We start from the raw sequence: 16,411 nt of genomic DNA, 5'->3' as shown, positions 1-16,411 counted from the left end.
TCTTCAATGGCTGAATGAAATATATAATGGACTCTAGCTGTCCATCACGTACTTCAACTGACATCTCTTGTATAAGTGAGACAGAAGAAGTATAATGATTCCTACAGGTACTGAGAAGGTGATTCTGCATTTACTACTTGAAGACAGCTTCTCTTTGCCGACCAGCAGCAAAGGAGAGTTGAAATGGGATGAATTTTCAAGTTTTAGGGGCTATGAGTGAAGTTAAAAATTTATATGACATGCTTGACAACTTGAGAACATGTTCATGAAATGTTGACAAATGTAAAAAATTAGTGTTCCCAAAGATCCTATTTTCTTCTAATAATATCTCTGCATAAGTAAATACTGAAAATTATACACAAAATGTAACAGGGATTACGTGTGGGGAGTCAGGTGCACTTTTCCAACTTTGTTCTCTAGAATAAATAAAAATTAGCATTGGCTGGGGATTCAGCTCAGTGGTTCCGCCGCCTGCCTCGCAAGTGCAAGGACCTGAGTTCGATCCCTGGTACCAAAAAAAAAAAATTCAGCATTGATGCTGTGTCATAAAATCCAATGGCTGGTACAAATTTCCAGTGATGAATGTCATTATATTGTATACCTACAATGTACAAATAAAATTAATAATAAAAATATCCAATGGTATCAACCCTCACAAAACTGAATCTTTAGGTTGAAAAGAATTCCTTCTGAAATTTCATTATTTCACTCAAACAACAGAACATGGAAATCATTCTTGACTTGACAAAAAAAAAAAGGACAAGAAAGGCATAGATTTTTTAGAGACCTCTATGAAGCTGCCTGAAACAGCTTATGACTCCATATAAGGAAGGCTGAATCTTCAGTGTCTCTCTAATTACCTGAACAGGGCCAGGGATTTAGCTCAGTGGTTCCGCTGCCTGCCCTGCAAGTGCAAGGACCCAAGTTCGATCCCCGGTACCAAAAAAAAAAACAACAAAAAACAAAACAAGTCCAATTACCTGAACAACACACAGGAAGAACGTAAGAGGAACTCGGCACCTCCACATCCCCGACTTCTTTTTAATCTCCCACTACATAACCAAAGCACTCACTGTAAATTAGCAAGACTTTCAGCCCCTTTATGCTGACATAACCTGAACATGGAACCTGAGGCATCGCTGGGGATTTGGCTAAGTCTAAGGCAGGCCCTTCTAGCCTGAGTTACTTGGCTAAGATGTTAAAGTGTATGTTGGAGGCGACACTTATTTTATATTCGTAGCATTCAGTGAGATGTAGCTCATTAACTCCGTACTAATTTCCTCTGCAGAAACTACTTTAAATAAAATGTCTCAAATAGAAATGCAATTTAGAAATAATAAGAGTATAGTTTTCAAAGACAGAACGTGGGATTCCTGGTGTACATTTTCAGTTGTTTTTGTGTAGTCTTGGTAGACCTGGGGACAGTGGGACAGATTTGGACAAATGTTAAGGGGACACAGATGGACGTGAAGGCGCCTTTCTGTGCATCCCAAGAGCCTACTCTCACTGCTATTACACTATAAATCCTAGCAAGACAGGCAGCAGGATACACGTGGCAAGCATCCCAATGTTCATTTTCATTGCTGCACACATTCTGCGAACCCAAAGAGGTTTAAATTAAAATATCTTCCTTGTTACTGAAGAAACAGTAATCAAATTAAAAACCGTATTCACCTGCAGACTAGAACTCTTTTTCTTGTATTTTATTTGCAGAGCAATGCAAGTGAGACTTGTCAAGGAGGACTCAATCTTATATCCTGAGAGACAAATTTCATAATCCTCTACAGAATAATCTTTTTTATTATTTTTTTATTGTTTATTTCTACAGAATAATCTTTAATTGCAATGTTCTTCAGCTCTTGGACATCAGTTTTGCTGTCTCTGGGCTTTGATCTATGTAAATAATTTCTCTCAGGAATGTCTTAATTTCTTACAATACTTTGTCTCTACAAAGTTATCCTCGTCAGTTTTCTACACTTGTTAAAATTGCTTAATTAAAATACAGTATTGTTTTTTATTCTATTAACAAAAAATAGAAAATTCTCTAAACTTTCTAGCTTTACTTGGTAATCGACGTAACTCATCAAAATTGGTAAAATGAAAAGTGGAAAATTTTCTGAATGCACAGTTTGGCTGAGGAACCATTTCTATGCCTTGTCGGGTCACCAGTCTCTTCCTTTATCAAAGTCTACTAGAGCTCCCTGTGTATGTGCAGTCCCCGAGTGCCTAGAAACACCAGGTTACTCTGTCTTATTCCTCCTGTCCCCCCCAAAGCCTAACACAATGCCCATATCACAGCCTCACACATATGGGCACTGGAAAGACGAATGACAGTCACCTAATGCCTACTGCCTGGCTACAACCTGCCAGAGGCTGTGAATAGATCACCTCTTATCCACCACCCAAGCCGGGAGTTATTTTTGGACATTTTATAGACAAAGGTCAGTGGTATTAAATAGCTTTCTGTAAGTCATACAGCTCACGAGTGAATTCAAAAATAGGGCTGTGTACAAACAGGGCCTGTTCCTGCAGACTGCACACAAGGACCAGGGTGCTACATGTCAGGTCCCACAGTAATCCTCGTCCATCTTCTTCATGACACTCTTCCAAAACTGAAGACTTCCTGAGTCTAGATGTTCGCTTGACTGTTTATACCCTCAGTCTGGTGGGAATGTTCTTCACGGTGCCCACAGATTGTCCCAAAGTGGCTCGGCAAAGTCCTGCTTCTTCTCGCTGTGTCCACACAGAGCCGAAAGGGCAACACTGCCACAGCCTAATGTATTTCACCCATACCAGCTCCCTGATCTGTACAGACCATGTGCAAGAGGCTCAAGGGACACAAGGCACACATCCAGAGAGGTGTCACCCACGAGCACCCCAAGGAGTCAGCCAGTAAGGGCAGGCTGTGGTGCTGCAGCCTCTCGGGTGCTCTGTCTGCCTCATTTGCTCACAGGGTGAATCAGGGAGAGGACAAGGGATATGCAGATAGCAAGTGGCCTTCTGTCTTCCCATCCAGAAGCTCCCCTGGGCAACCTCGCCCCTGCTCCATAGGGAGCTTCTCTCTAGGAGGGAGACCTGCCACAGACCTGCTTGCTCCTGCAGCCAAAGCAAGGTCTCCCTTGGAAACTTCTGAATGACCACAGGTCAGTTCAGCAACCCTGAAAAGTCACCTTCTGTGACTGACGAATTCAGGCTAAGAGCTTCCATGGCTTGAATTTGAAAGCCTTGTACTTTCTTACTGGGTCCAAGTGAAGAGCTGGTTTGAACACAGCAAGAATTTCCAACCTACAAAACTAGTGGTGAGATTCAGTGAAGATCAGACATTTTAATATTGGTTTAAATGTTTTTGACAAATGCAAACCCAGATTTCCTCTGGACTCTCATTACTGTCTCAGGAATTCTAAGGGATGCTTTCGAGCCAGGCAGAACTGGATGGGACAGCAAGCTGCTTCGTCTTCTGCAATCCTGGAATGATCTTTTTTCAGAGGACATCAAAGCTAAAATGCCATAGAATTTCCTTTGTGTTCGTTTCAATAGTGTCAATAAAACAGGCAATCAGCAAACAGTATCAAACTCCATTTGTTATTCTCCATTCTTAGTAGATCAACAGCATCTAGAATGATACACAATGAAACAGCACTGATTCCACTGACCTGGTAGCCCGATTCGATCAATATTTCACTAAACAACGGCAGGATCAACAGCACTCAAACATCTGGGTGCATGAATTAAATTCAACTCTTCTTCCCCATTCTGAGCAGAAGGAGAAATGAGTGGGCAGGGGGCAAGAGCTCGCTACCCCCCCACCCCCACTCATTACAGTGCTGCTGCGTCCACTGTAGGCTGCATAGGGAGCAGCAGCCTAGACAGGAAAAGCAAGAAGCTGAGAAGGGAGAAGCGATGGCCAGAGTCCTCTCTACAGTCAGCGGGGGTGTAGGGGAAAACAACTCGGATTAGTCAGTTGTCATCCGCAGCTTCCCTATGTGTAAATTTGTCTACTTGCCTAAATCTGTATATGGGCCCCAAATCCATAAATACACCCAGACATTTTGCATTACTTCATGGGTATGAATGGAGCAGTGAACAACTTAGGTTGCCCAATAAGCATGTTCCCAGGTGAAGTCCAATTAAACAATGCCCTGCTTTCTTTTTTCAGCCCTCATACTGTAAATAAATGTTCTTTTCCGGTCTATTTAATGAACTGTGCTTCTTTTTTTGTGCTTTTTCCTGGTGTTTTTGTTATTTAAAATGGCCCCAGCACAGAGTTAAAGGGCAGTCTTCTGCTCCTAAGTGCAGAAGGCCATCATGTGCCTGCAGGAGAGAATACAAGTGGGCCCAGGTCTGCCACGCATGTCATTTGCCTTGCATATTCCAAAAAGGAGAACTTAAAAATAATAATGAAAGCAGCAAGGGCATACTTTATCCCCAGGAAGATATTAATATTTAGCAGGGACTCTCCAAGAGGGTCTCCAGAGAAAGGGTAATGATGAGGAGAGCAATAGTTAATTTGATGCTCATTGTTTAAAGTTTCTCTGTTCACTTTTTGCAAATGTTAGTAAGAGTTCGATCTCTTGATGGGAACCACAGGGAATTCATCCATCTCTGAACATAACTCTTCCCCTTTGTCTTTTTGTAGTATTCACTGAGCTGGGAAAGCGAAGCGCAATCTCGTGTAGAAAAGTCAGCTTCCTCTAGCATATACTCAGTGTTGATGAAATAACTCCTAGAAAATTAACTAGTTTTTCATAATTTTTCTTCTCAAAGCCTGCTCTCCATTAATATGAACAGAACATTTGTTTGCAGATCAGAAGGGAATATACATCTACACAGGGAGAGTCCTTTGACCTTCTGCTAGCTGTCCAAGACTTCATTTTCAGAGACCAGAGAAAGAATGGAGTGGATGCTATCCCCATGCTTGGTCTTTTCATTAAGACTTTTCAAAGAAGACTTTATTCCAACAGGCATTTGCAAGAAAAAAAAGTGAAGAGTTTTTCCTCCAGGCAAATAACTTACAACAGCAAAAAACCTCTTCGGTATGATTTATTTCACAGGGAACACAGATGAGTGTGTGAAAACAGATCTCTACTGAAATTCCAGCATGGCTGTTAACTTCACCTTGAAAGAAGTGAAGAACGTCAAAGATGATTATTAAATAAATCCATTTCTATTTTAACAGCTATCTCAGTCTGCCTGGCACATAGCTCGAATCTGTGCATGTACATTCAACTGGACTGGAGTGAGGCCCTGAAAAGTAAGTTAGCCTCAGTATTCATTGTCATGATGACAAGTGGCTCGGTGGAGGCAGGGTTCCCCAGAGTGGAGTGGAGCTTTGGGAACTCGTATTCTTGCTTCCATGTTTGCTCAGTAGAGAAATTAAATGCTGAAAGAAGCCTCAGCCATCATTTAGCTATCTGTAAAACTAGAATGTTTTCCCCAATAGATAAGATAACCATGGTTAAAAAAAGAAAGAAAGAAAGAAAAAAGAAAGAGTGGTCAATGCCACACATTGAGTTAGGCGCAGGTGATGCTGGGTCGGAGCCCTCCTGGCTTCTCATCTGCACACTAAGTGAGTAGTGATTTTCCTGGCAACTCCCCTTACCTAATTTTGCTTCCTAAACATATTGCCATCCGTTCTAGGAATGGGACCCTGACCATATGGAGAGGCAGCAGGAGGCAGGAGGGACCTTCTGATCCCCTTTCTAGGCTAAGTAGGGAAATGCAAGGATGCCTCCCAGCCGAGAGCTCCTCCGCCATGTTTCTTGTTCTTGTGAGTGTCCCCACGGGCCTTAGTCTCTCTGTGCTTCAGTCTAAAATGGAAATGAGCTCTTCATCAACCTGACAGTGAGAACATTTTTATCTTGCATGAGGACAGGTCACACATTTTTGTTTTATTCACAATGCTGGAAATCCAACCCAAGACTTCATGCATGCTAGGCAAGGGCTCTACTGCAAGGGCAATATATAAAGTTGGAATGAGTTGTGCACAGGTGGAAAGTACGTTAGAAGCCAGTGTGTGTACAATTTCATTATTCCTATTCTTTACTCCCTTAGTGAAAAATACATATTAACTTAGCTGGGCATGATGGTGCATGCCTGTAACTCCAGCACTCTGGAAGCCTGAAGCAGGAGTGTTATGAATTCCAGGCCATCCTGGGCTACACAAAGAGTTCAAGGCCAGCCTGGAACATACCAAGACTGTGTCTCAAACAACAACAAAATATGAGCTAATAAGATGGTTACAGTGGGAACTGAAATTAGCATTTACAACCTAAGATCTATATAACAAGTTCATTATACGGTGAGGTCTTTCCCAGTGTCGACAGCTACTTCCCACAGAAGTGATTAGCAAACTCAAATGTGTTGATGTTTTCTCCTCCAGAATGATATATTTTAATGTCAATCAAAATAGAAAATAATCCTAAAATTAAAGTCATTAAAAATAATTTTAATGTCAAATTGGGGGAAAAAAAGCTTCAAACTTGCTTTGAAAATGGAGCCAAAGTCCCCATTAAAGGAAAAATTACAGGCACATTAAGAATATGGTTTTTCTAATTACATTGAACCTCAGTAATTTTCTCCATGATGACCTGAAAAGCCTGTAATTCTCATAGAAATCTGGCAATCTCACCCATTTTCCCTTGGCAGAATAGAGAAGTATACGAAGTGGTTTATAGTTCAAAGAAATACTGCTCTGCAATAGAGGCTGGGGGCACATGCCAGGATTCCTCTCGCGGATCATCAAAAGAAAGAAATCTAAGCCACACTTTACAGTGCAGAAGGCTACTTCCTCACTTCTGGTTTTCATGCACGCTAACTGGCAGAAAGGCGAAAATAAGGAAAGAGGTCATGGGGCATGGAATATAGAGACAGTGCGCTCTGCGTCTGTCTCAGGGAATGCGTGCACACGCGTCGCCTTTATGACGGAGGAAGGGGCTGTGAGGGTTTGCATCAGAGGGTCTGTAAGAACAGTGCCACAGGAACCTGGTAGGTGGCTCAGCATGGCCGCCTGTGACAGAATTCATAGGTGCTGCAGGCTTCTGTGACCAAACCAGTTCTTTACTTCAACAACAATCTTGAGTTTTGGTCTGGAATAATTATTCATTATGTGAAAGGTTCACTACGGGTTAAAGATCAATGGTTCTCTACTGGAAATCAAAAGAATGTATTAAGAATTTTCCATTTCCAACACCTGCGTCCCACAGTTAGGGGGAAAGACCAGACTGGTGACTTGGGTGGACCCAGCCAAGCTCGCTTCTGGCTGCACGGCCAGAGGTTCTGATAGGGGAGGTTCGTGCCTACTGCAGATGGCAAGAAAGTGGCAAGACTCAAAGGCGCTTTCACTGCCTTCGCTAAACGGGCTTGGAAACCCATTTGACATTTACATAGCACGGGATCCCAGCCTTCAGGTGGGGAAGGCGGGTGGCACTGCATGCCCGTTATCCGCATTGTGTGAACATTTCAAAGAATTTCATGAAGAAACCAAACTTATCTGGTTGGGCCAGCACAGAACCAAGATCAAAGACTCCTGGTCCCACAGAAAAATCTACCCGATCCTCCTGCCCGCAGTGCAATACATCCCGAGGGCAAGGGTGTTCACGTCCAGATACTGCCCTTCATGCTTCTGCCAAAGCATAATTTCCTCCTACATTATTGCCTTTTGACGAATGTTTAAAGCAATTCTTTTTAAAGTGGACAAATCCTGACAGGAGGTTAGCAAGTCAACTAATTGTCAAGGTGAAAGTAGTCCACAGTTGTACACACTATTTTAAATACTTTGAAATTATAGTATGCCGAGTTTTATGAAAATTCAATGTAAGAAATCAGATTTTCCTACCCAAATGACCCAGGGAGTGATGATTCTCAGTCCTTTCCTGTTCGGCAACAGCTTTTAAAAAAGTTACACAGCAGCTCCTTAGATTGGGGGTGTAACTTCGTGGTGCACTGCGTGTCTAGCAGGTGCAAGATGCTGGCTTTCATCTCCAATACTGTAAAAATAAATAAACAGCTCCCCCAAGTAAGTAACTATTAGTCTGCGCGCAGTGACGATTAACTGACAGCTGGAGAAGGGGGCTGCAGGGCAGGAAATCAGAGTAAAGGGTTGGCTACTCCTGACGGTTACAGGGTCATCAGAAAGCACATCATCTCTTTAATTAAGTGCATGATAATGGGAAATATGATTTATGAAAAATCAACCCACACTGAAACATCAAGACCTCATTTACTGCATAGCAGCAGGCAAACCATGCAGCAGCTATTTCCCAACTAACATTATGCCTAGATGGAAAGAAAACATTATACTCACTTCAACTGGTGTTTTTTCTCTTTTTAAAGCATGATTGCTCTTATTAAGCTTTAACTACAAAAATAACTTCACTCTTTAAAGAAGCCTAGTTAGCCTTATTAGAGTGTATCATTCTGTGGGGATCGACTCAAATGTCTCCTTTCTGAAGGACCCTGTGCACTGGAGGAACGTCTTCTTCCTCTGGATTCCTGCAAGGCTTTCCTCACACATCTACCAGAACAGTTACACCACTGGGTAAAAGCACGCCGGTTTCTGCCACTAAACTGGCACCCCCTGAGAACATCTATTGTCTTTATTAATCTTTATGCTCCCAGCATCTCACGAATTTTCCTGGGTCTTAGTGGATGTTAATAAGAATTTATTTCATTATATTTATGGAGCGAAGAGGAAAGACACAATGTTATAAGGAATTCAACCTCATTGTAAAAAAAAAATGTACAAATTTCTACTCCAGCCCATTCACTTCCAATCATAGCCAGTGACATGATGCCCGATGTCTTTTGATTTCTGTCATCCACCACTGCTGATCAGCAGCATAATGGTCACAGTGAGCAGTTTGAAGGGGAAAAGACGAAGCATTTGGACCACAAATAAAAAAATAATCAGTCTTCAAGATATACAGATGTGGGGTTCACTATAATATGGTGTTCAATGTTTTATATAAAACACCATCTTTCTGCCCTTTCTTCTTGGGAATCTTATTTCATTCACCTCCTTTTGTAAAGATAAACCTTACAGTTTAAGATGTAACTCCTCTCTGCAAGTGCTACTCAGACTTTCCAATCCCTTATCCCACCCAGCCCTATCAGTCCTGTCCAACACTCCTCACCTCCTCTTAATACTCATCATTCTGTGGATTAATGTTTATTTCCCTCATGAAAATGAAAACCTTGCCCAGCTTGCTGCTTAGGGGCCTCCATGGTCTATCCTTACGCCCAGGACAGGAGAGATACTTTGTTTCTTCAACAGACAGAGGGACAAAGGGAAGTCAGAGGACACTTTCTCCACTGTGAAGACAGTAGAGTCAGAGGCATGCAGGTGGGAAAGAAAGCGTTATAACCGATGCCCCAGCATCCCTTCGCCCTCTTCCTACTGCGAGCTGAGTCAAGAAAGAAGAGGTCTCACTCAGATTTTGCCTTAGGACAAGGAAAAAAATGGTTAAAAAAAGCCAAGAGAGAGGCTATCTCAGTATGAGTACGTTGCTGTGGGATTTAAGGAGTGTGAGCTAACAGAAAGATGGTGGCCACACTGTTTCTAGTTACAAGAGATTTCTAAAGTATTCTCGAAAGGTGGTTGATATTTTACCTGAATGAAACACTGGTCAATGTGAAACCACACATAAGACCAACATAAGCATGAAGTATGAAGTCATGAAGTACAGATACATGACGAAGGCCCTGGCGTCTCTGGAACATCAAGGCCAACACAATATTAAGCTCAGGTTCAATTAACCTAAGAAAAGGTTTGATGATAATATATACTGTGTCAAATCCTTCCTTTCCCTGTTCTTTACAAATCCCCTATATTGTTTTTACAGTGTAAGCTTTCAGCCTAACTATGCTCTGAAACACATCTTTGAAGGCACAAAAGGAGACGTTATCACTCACAGTTCAGTGGTTTTGTGGAATGTTGTGTGCAATTTTCTTTGTGTTTGTGCTTTTCTTTCCCTCTTCCTTTTTTTTTTTTTTTAAACTCTCAAGCTGGTCTTACTAGTTCAACACATTATCACACACTTCACCTTTCTTCTGCTTATGCACAAATCTGGACCTGCCTGGCTTTGTTTCTATCTTGCTCACCCCCTCCCTAAGTGCCATTCGGGATGAGTTCCCTCGCAACTCTGAAAAGGGATTCTTTCTCCAGTCCCTCTACAGGTTTCAGACACATAATAAAATAGGAAACGACTGTTTAACTCTCTTTTGACTTTTGTTCTCTATGTTCTACTCATTCTTCCAGAATCTGAGCAGAGAAAGAAAAGTCACCCTGTACTTGCCATATGGTTTTGGGGTGTACGATGGTCATCTACAGTTCTCTCTAGATCCACAGGGTTTGCTTCTGGGGCTCCACATTCAACAAGCTGTGGGTCAGAAATATTACCTGTATGGAATACATACAGACGTTTTTTCTGTTTTTGTCATTATTCCTCAACAATATAGTGCAACAACTATTTATATAACGTTTACATTGTACTGGACATTATAAGTAATCTCTAGATGACTTAAAGTATAAGGGAAGATGCTATGCCATTTTAAATAGGTACTTGTGCTCCCACAGATTATGGTATCTGCAGAGGCCCTAGACTCAATCTGCCATGGATACCAAGGGATAACTATATCTAGCACTAAATCTTACCAAAGTTTAAAGGCTCTTCCTAAAGTTATTACTCAATGGGGGGGGAGGAAATATATATATATACATATACCATTCATGCTCTCCCATAACAGGGTGGATATCCAAGCAGGAGACAACACCACAGCAGAACAGATGACCCAAGACTGGGCAAGTCTTTCCCCTGCCCAGCAACACCAGATTATGGTGCACATTTTCAATGCCAAGCCACCTCCTTAACACAGTTCCCTGACAGCTACCAGCAGAGAAGAGCAGGACTCATCACTGTGGAAGCTTTATTAGTAGACCCTCATCCCCTTTCCTGTGTGTTGATGTCACACAGAGAAGAGGGCAAGGCCCTGGCACACACACGCACACTCTCACGTGCCCACCAGGCCCAGGATGGAGGAGGAGGAGGGTGGCATGGCCGAGTGGCACCCGAGGCACTCACAGATGCACCCTTCTGTTCGAGCATGCGCAGCTGAGCAGACTGCTGCCCCGATCCTTGATGACAGAGTGACTCTGATGAGGCATTTTACCTTGAAGAAAACCTCAGGTGGGAGTCCCACTCACCGAGCCCCATCAGACCACGAATGTGCGCTTCACAACGGATCCACCTGACTGGCGCCGCATGCCAATGTCTGATCACCTTGACTGAGTCCTGTTCTCCTTGGGTGGCTTCAGCGGACGTGTAGGGTGACACCTGAGTGTTCCTCAAAGCAGCCCACTGTAGACTTCCACACACACACGCCACCTTTAGACTTCTCTTGGACAGATATCCCCCCAATTCCTTTAAACTTCCCACCGCTCTCCTCATTTTCAGAGGATTCCCTAAATCCTCTGTGCTAACTGTGGATCCCATGCAGTACAATGATCCTTGCATAAGGAGGTTCACTCTTCTGTGATGTGAAAAACTGGATTCCAAAAGGCCAAAGCACTCCTTCTGCTGGTCTTGGATCAGTTGCTGTGAAGTGCTCTGGTATCTAAATTTAGATTTTTATTCCATGGCTTAGCTGAAGAAAATGTCCTTCCCATGCAATATCACCTGTCCCCCTTCAGTTCCAGAGCTCCCTGCAGTGGATCCACTGTCAAAGTCTTCAAAGCCTGGGGAAAAGGACTCCTCAAGCCCAAAGATCAGAATTAGAAGTCAGGACCTATTTCCCACAGGAACAATGGAGAAATCAGAGTACAACACATCAGCTGAATTGCACATTCTCTCATTAGTGTACTGCACTTCTTTGGAACAATTTGGAAAGCTGGTGCCAAATTGTACACAACCAGATCAGAAGACAAACTTTCACAACAACAAACCATCATGTGGGCGAGGACATTATGTGTACAACGGCAGAGGTATTAACATGTCAGGTATCTGCCACCTTGAGAGCCATCACTAGAACTAAATTAAACATTTACTTTCTGTAGTTCTGCCACTAGGTATCTTTCATAAAGAAGTATTTGGACCTTCCACTGCTAATACTATAAATCCTTTAATACTTCACCCTTCTTTATGAGAATCCTATAAACCAAGTAAGGTTCAGACACCTCCATGCCCAGACACAAGGCAAGATAAGTAATCAAACATTGTCGCATTTAACAGTTCTTGTCAAGTCTGGAGAAAAGTCTGCAATCTAGATAAAGCTCTTGGCTGGTGTGCAATATCTTAAGACTGTCTTTTAGAATGCACTTGTACTTTGGGGATGTAATTACTAAACAACACAAATGCTGATTACGGCACAGTTGATTATACCTGATTAACGGTCCATGTTTTGTTCTCCATATTTCTCCTGGGTCAGGGGCTTCCTAATTGCTTTGAGAAAGGATTTTTAAAGTGAATCTGTGAAAACAAGCTGTCTGAAGCATCGCTGTCATGTCTGCATCTCCTTCCTCACCCTTCAGAGATTCAATTCTCCACTTTATTTTTCTGCCACATACAATCACACACACACACACAACCCAAGCTAATGATTCTACAATTATATCGCTTTGATTTAAATTATCTTTCCTTCCGCTTTGGGCCTGCACAACTCAAGGCTAAACCTTTATGTTTTCTTTACAAGGTGAGAAAAGTAAACACAAGGAAGGGCCCTGTGTGTCTGCAGGGGACACATGTGCAGGAGCAGAAGCCTAAGCCCCGGAAAGTTCCCAAGTGTAGACACCTGAGATCTTCGGAGCAATGGAGCCAGAAACAGTGGACGGAATGGTCTGGCCTTTCGGACTCAGGTTTCACGGGAGAAAGAGCGAGTCCAGGGCATGTGTGCATGTGTGCGTGGGTGCGTGCGTGTGTTTGTGTGGCTAGGCCTGAGGCGCCCAGAAGGATGAGGAAGTGTGTCGTCTTTTCTTTCACACCCTTCTCTTCCTCCATCCGAGAGAGGAGGGGTGAGGGATGGCCCCTCCGAGGGGCACAGGAGCCCCAAGAGTGAGTCTCTCACCCCAAGGCTGCTCAGGCTCCCAGAGGGAGGGGTGGTACAAACACACAGTTTAGTTCCAGACTCCAGAACGTTGCAGACGGGACCCCCAAGCAGAGCCCATATTTACTCCCAAGTATTTGGGCAAAGTTCCTGTTAGGGTAATTCCAAGTGATCTGGTAAACACGCTTTCAGGTAGGAAAAGCTATGAGAAGCCACCGAAGTTTAATTTGTGAAGATCCTTGTTCTTCCTTCCTACTTAAAGACACACTCACACACACTCACATGGGGCAGACACCTCACTCTTTAAAATACCAGAGCCCCCATAAACAGTCCCTGGCTATGGATTAAAGAGAACCCCGTCCCACTGGAACAGGGTAGAAGCTTACTCCCCACTGCCCGCCACCGTGGGCATCTGCTGAAATCAGGCAGCGGTTCACCTTGTAAGGGCTGCCCTCCAGCCCTGGGCTTGGAGACAAGATAGCTTGCTGGGAAAAGCTATCACCTTGCTGAAGACAGAGCAGATAGGCATCCAGAGGTTCAGGGTCATCCTAGGATGCCAGGAATTGCTTCTGTGTGCCCTTGCCACCCTGGCCTGGCACTGGGGTCCGTAGGCTGTTTTCCTATGCATGTGTCCTGCCTGTTGGCCTGCAGTTTTACACCATTACGTTCTCACACTCACCTGTCACTTCACTGCACTGTTGGCCCCAGATTTGGAATGCCAGTCAGGATTTCAAATAATCCTGTCTCATCGGGTGTGTGCACGTGCGTGTGTGTACATCTCTGCATCTGGGGTTTGGAGAACACAGTAAATAATCAACAATACTATTCTCTCTGTCACCTACAAACACTTTCCTTTCCCTGTGCAGTCTGTCTGCATACAGCACTTGTAATTGTGGGCACTCATCATGAGCTGGTGACTACGTGCCCAGGAGGGGATGCCACCAGGCTACCATGCTGCCTGTGCGGCCTGCTGAAGGAAGAGAGAAAAGAAAGCAGTCAGGAGGCAGGACCAGAGTGAGAAATCAGAACATGGATTTTGGGGAAAACAGCTCCATGTGCCGTAGATCCCTAGGATGCTACATCATCCTGCTTTGGCCAGATGCTGAAGGCCCCTCTTCAGAAAGCCACAAACTGAGGCAGGAGGCTGCTCTCAGGAAGCCTGAGCCCCCCTCCCACATACTAAGTGATGCCTCGTGTGCCCCTGGATCAGTCCCTGGGATTTCTATCCTTGGATGTCCCATGGAGAAAAGTGGATAAGTACCTTCCTGCTCCTGTGTTCCTGGATTCCCTAGGGTTGATTTTGTTTTGGTACTGGGGATCAAACTCCAGACCTTGTGCTTTCGAGGCAGGCAGCAAAACCACTGAGCTAAATCCCCAGCCCTTCCTAGGGTAGATTTTGACCTGAGTTTGTTTTCGTTTTCAGACCAAGACTAGGAACACTTAAGTGGGTGGTAACTCAACTAGAAAAGGGTATTCGGACCGTGTGAGGGGATCAGAGATCCAGTTTGATCCTGGTTTGAAGACAGAAAGAAAGGAAATGAGAAAAGAGAGGGGCCTGTCTGAGTCTGGGCTGCCCTCAGATGTTGGCTGAATTGCAGGGAGGCCTGGTCAGCACCGGGAGATCAGAGCGTGGCTCAAGTACCTTCCCCTCACCATGTCACCCGTCCTCCCTCAAGAACCATGGAGCTTCTTCCCCGCCACCTTGCTAACCAATGCTGTCTTCCTATTCATCCTTCAATTTACAAAGCTGTACAAAGCCATCAGCAAACCAGGTAGAAACCCAAATCTAATACACTGAAATCCCCCTCCTGCAGGGCAGGACCAGTCTGCAGAAATCCTCACCCTGCCTGGCTGTCTCACTCCACTTCCCGCTGCTGTATCAGACGAGCTAAGCTTGGTAATTTAGAAAGGAAAGAGCTTCATTCTGACTCATGGTTCTGGAGGCTGGAAATGTGAAGAGCATGGCACCACCACGGGCCCTGTGCTGCCCCAGTCCCTGGTGGCAAGCAGAAGGGCAAGTGGGTGCATGAAAAAGAGACAAAGCTTGTAATACCCTGCTCTCACAGTAATGAAACCAGTCCTTCAAGAACTCACCCGGTCCCACGAGAAAGGCATTATTACTCCTCTTAACAGCCTGATCACTGCTGAAAAGACCTCACCTCCCAACCACTACACGGCAGTCAAAGCGTGGAAAGGGTGAGCAACAGCACTCACGATGCCACCAGCATCACCATGATTTCGACCTCCCTCCCACTTACACTAACTTCAAAAACAGACTTGGTTCCTGGCCATCTTGGTTCCACATGTTGACACATCCACACTCCTTTGCTCCACCCAGTTTAAACTATCTTTACAGTCCTCCTAAGCCCTCGGACCTCCGCCCGCTCTCCACACAAGCGACTGAGCTCTGTTTCCTCTGCTGCACATTTTACTGCAGGTACTCGCATGGACCCAACTCTTCCCACACCTTGCCCCACACCCTTCTGCCACAGGTATCTTCTGTGGGCTCATCTCAGCTCAACACTGTCTGCAGGAAGCAGGCTGGGCCTGGAATTAACCTCCAAGACCTAGGTAACAAAGAACGGCCTGAGCCAAACATTCAAATGCTCCCACGCACAAAACCCGCGCGCACGTGCGTGCACACACACACAGGTCTTCATATTGCTCATAATCCCTCCTAAAACTTGAAACCCAGCCTTACTAAAACCTAGTTGGTTCAGTTCTTTCAGGAAAATTATTTGTTTTCCTCCACGCCATCAAACTTGGTAACTACTCTATTTCCTAACATTTCTGTTTAGAATGTCTTAATTCTGGCAGTAGGAAGACAGGCCCAGGAAAATAACAGATCAGATACAAGGACTCATCAAACAAATTCTGTGTAAGGGCTGCTCACTTTTGAGGCTTTTTTCTCTCTCCACGGTCTGCAGTGAAGCCCTCACCCCTCCTCTGTCATCGCGAACGCGTCCCCCTTGGGAGGGGAGGGTGTAGGCCTCCACCCTCCAAGCTCTGAGTGCTGCGGACCCACAACACAGCCCAACCTTGCCTCAGTGCAGGGTGACACAGCCAGGGCAAGGCGGTCCACGCAGGGCACTTCACCTGCGTTTCAAAGGCTGAGACGCCCCCTTCCGAAGCAGCTGTGTGCATTTTAAGACCTGGCTGGGCTAAGTGTGCAGCTCTGAGGCAGAGTGCTTCCCTGGCAAGTTCAAGGCCCAGGTTCCATCCCCAGCTTCACAAAACAACAATTACAAGACAAAACTGCAAAAAGCTCCTAATGCAAGTTTAAAGCAGAATCACAGGGAGAGGCAGAAGAAGGGAAAAGCACCTGTTTGGGTTTCTGAGAAAACTGGGTTTTCTAACTTTTAAGGCATCTCCAAAT

The 16,411-nt window shown here is 44.5% G+C and overlaps 1 protein-coding gene across 26 annotated transcripts in view; it reads right to left on the bottom strand.

Annotated features, from left to right (window-relative positions):
- Positions 1–16,411, bottom strand: part of Kiaa1217 (KIAA1217 ortholog) — a 744,735-nt gene that overhangs the window by 219,039 nt on the left and 509,285 nt on the right. The window lies entirely within an intron of this gene.

This window comes from Heterocephalus glaber, unplaced genomic scaffold (genome assembly GCF_053883595.1).
Source record: "Heterocephalus glaber isolate CG9 unplaced genomic scaffold, H.glaber_assembly_v1.0 deba00000768, whole genome shotgun sequence".
NCBI lineage: Eukaryota > Metazoa > Chordata > Mammalia > Rodentia > Bathyergidae > Heterocephalus > Heterocephalus glaber.
Note: the sequence above shows the minus strand (reverse complement) of the source record. Positions and strands in the feature narration are given on the sequence as shown.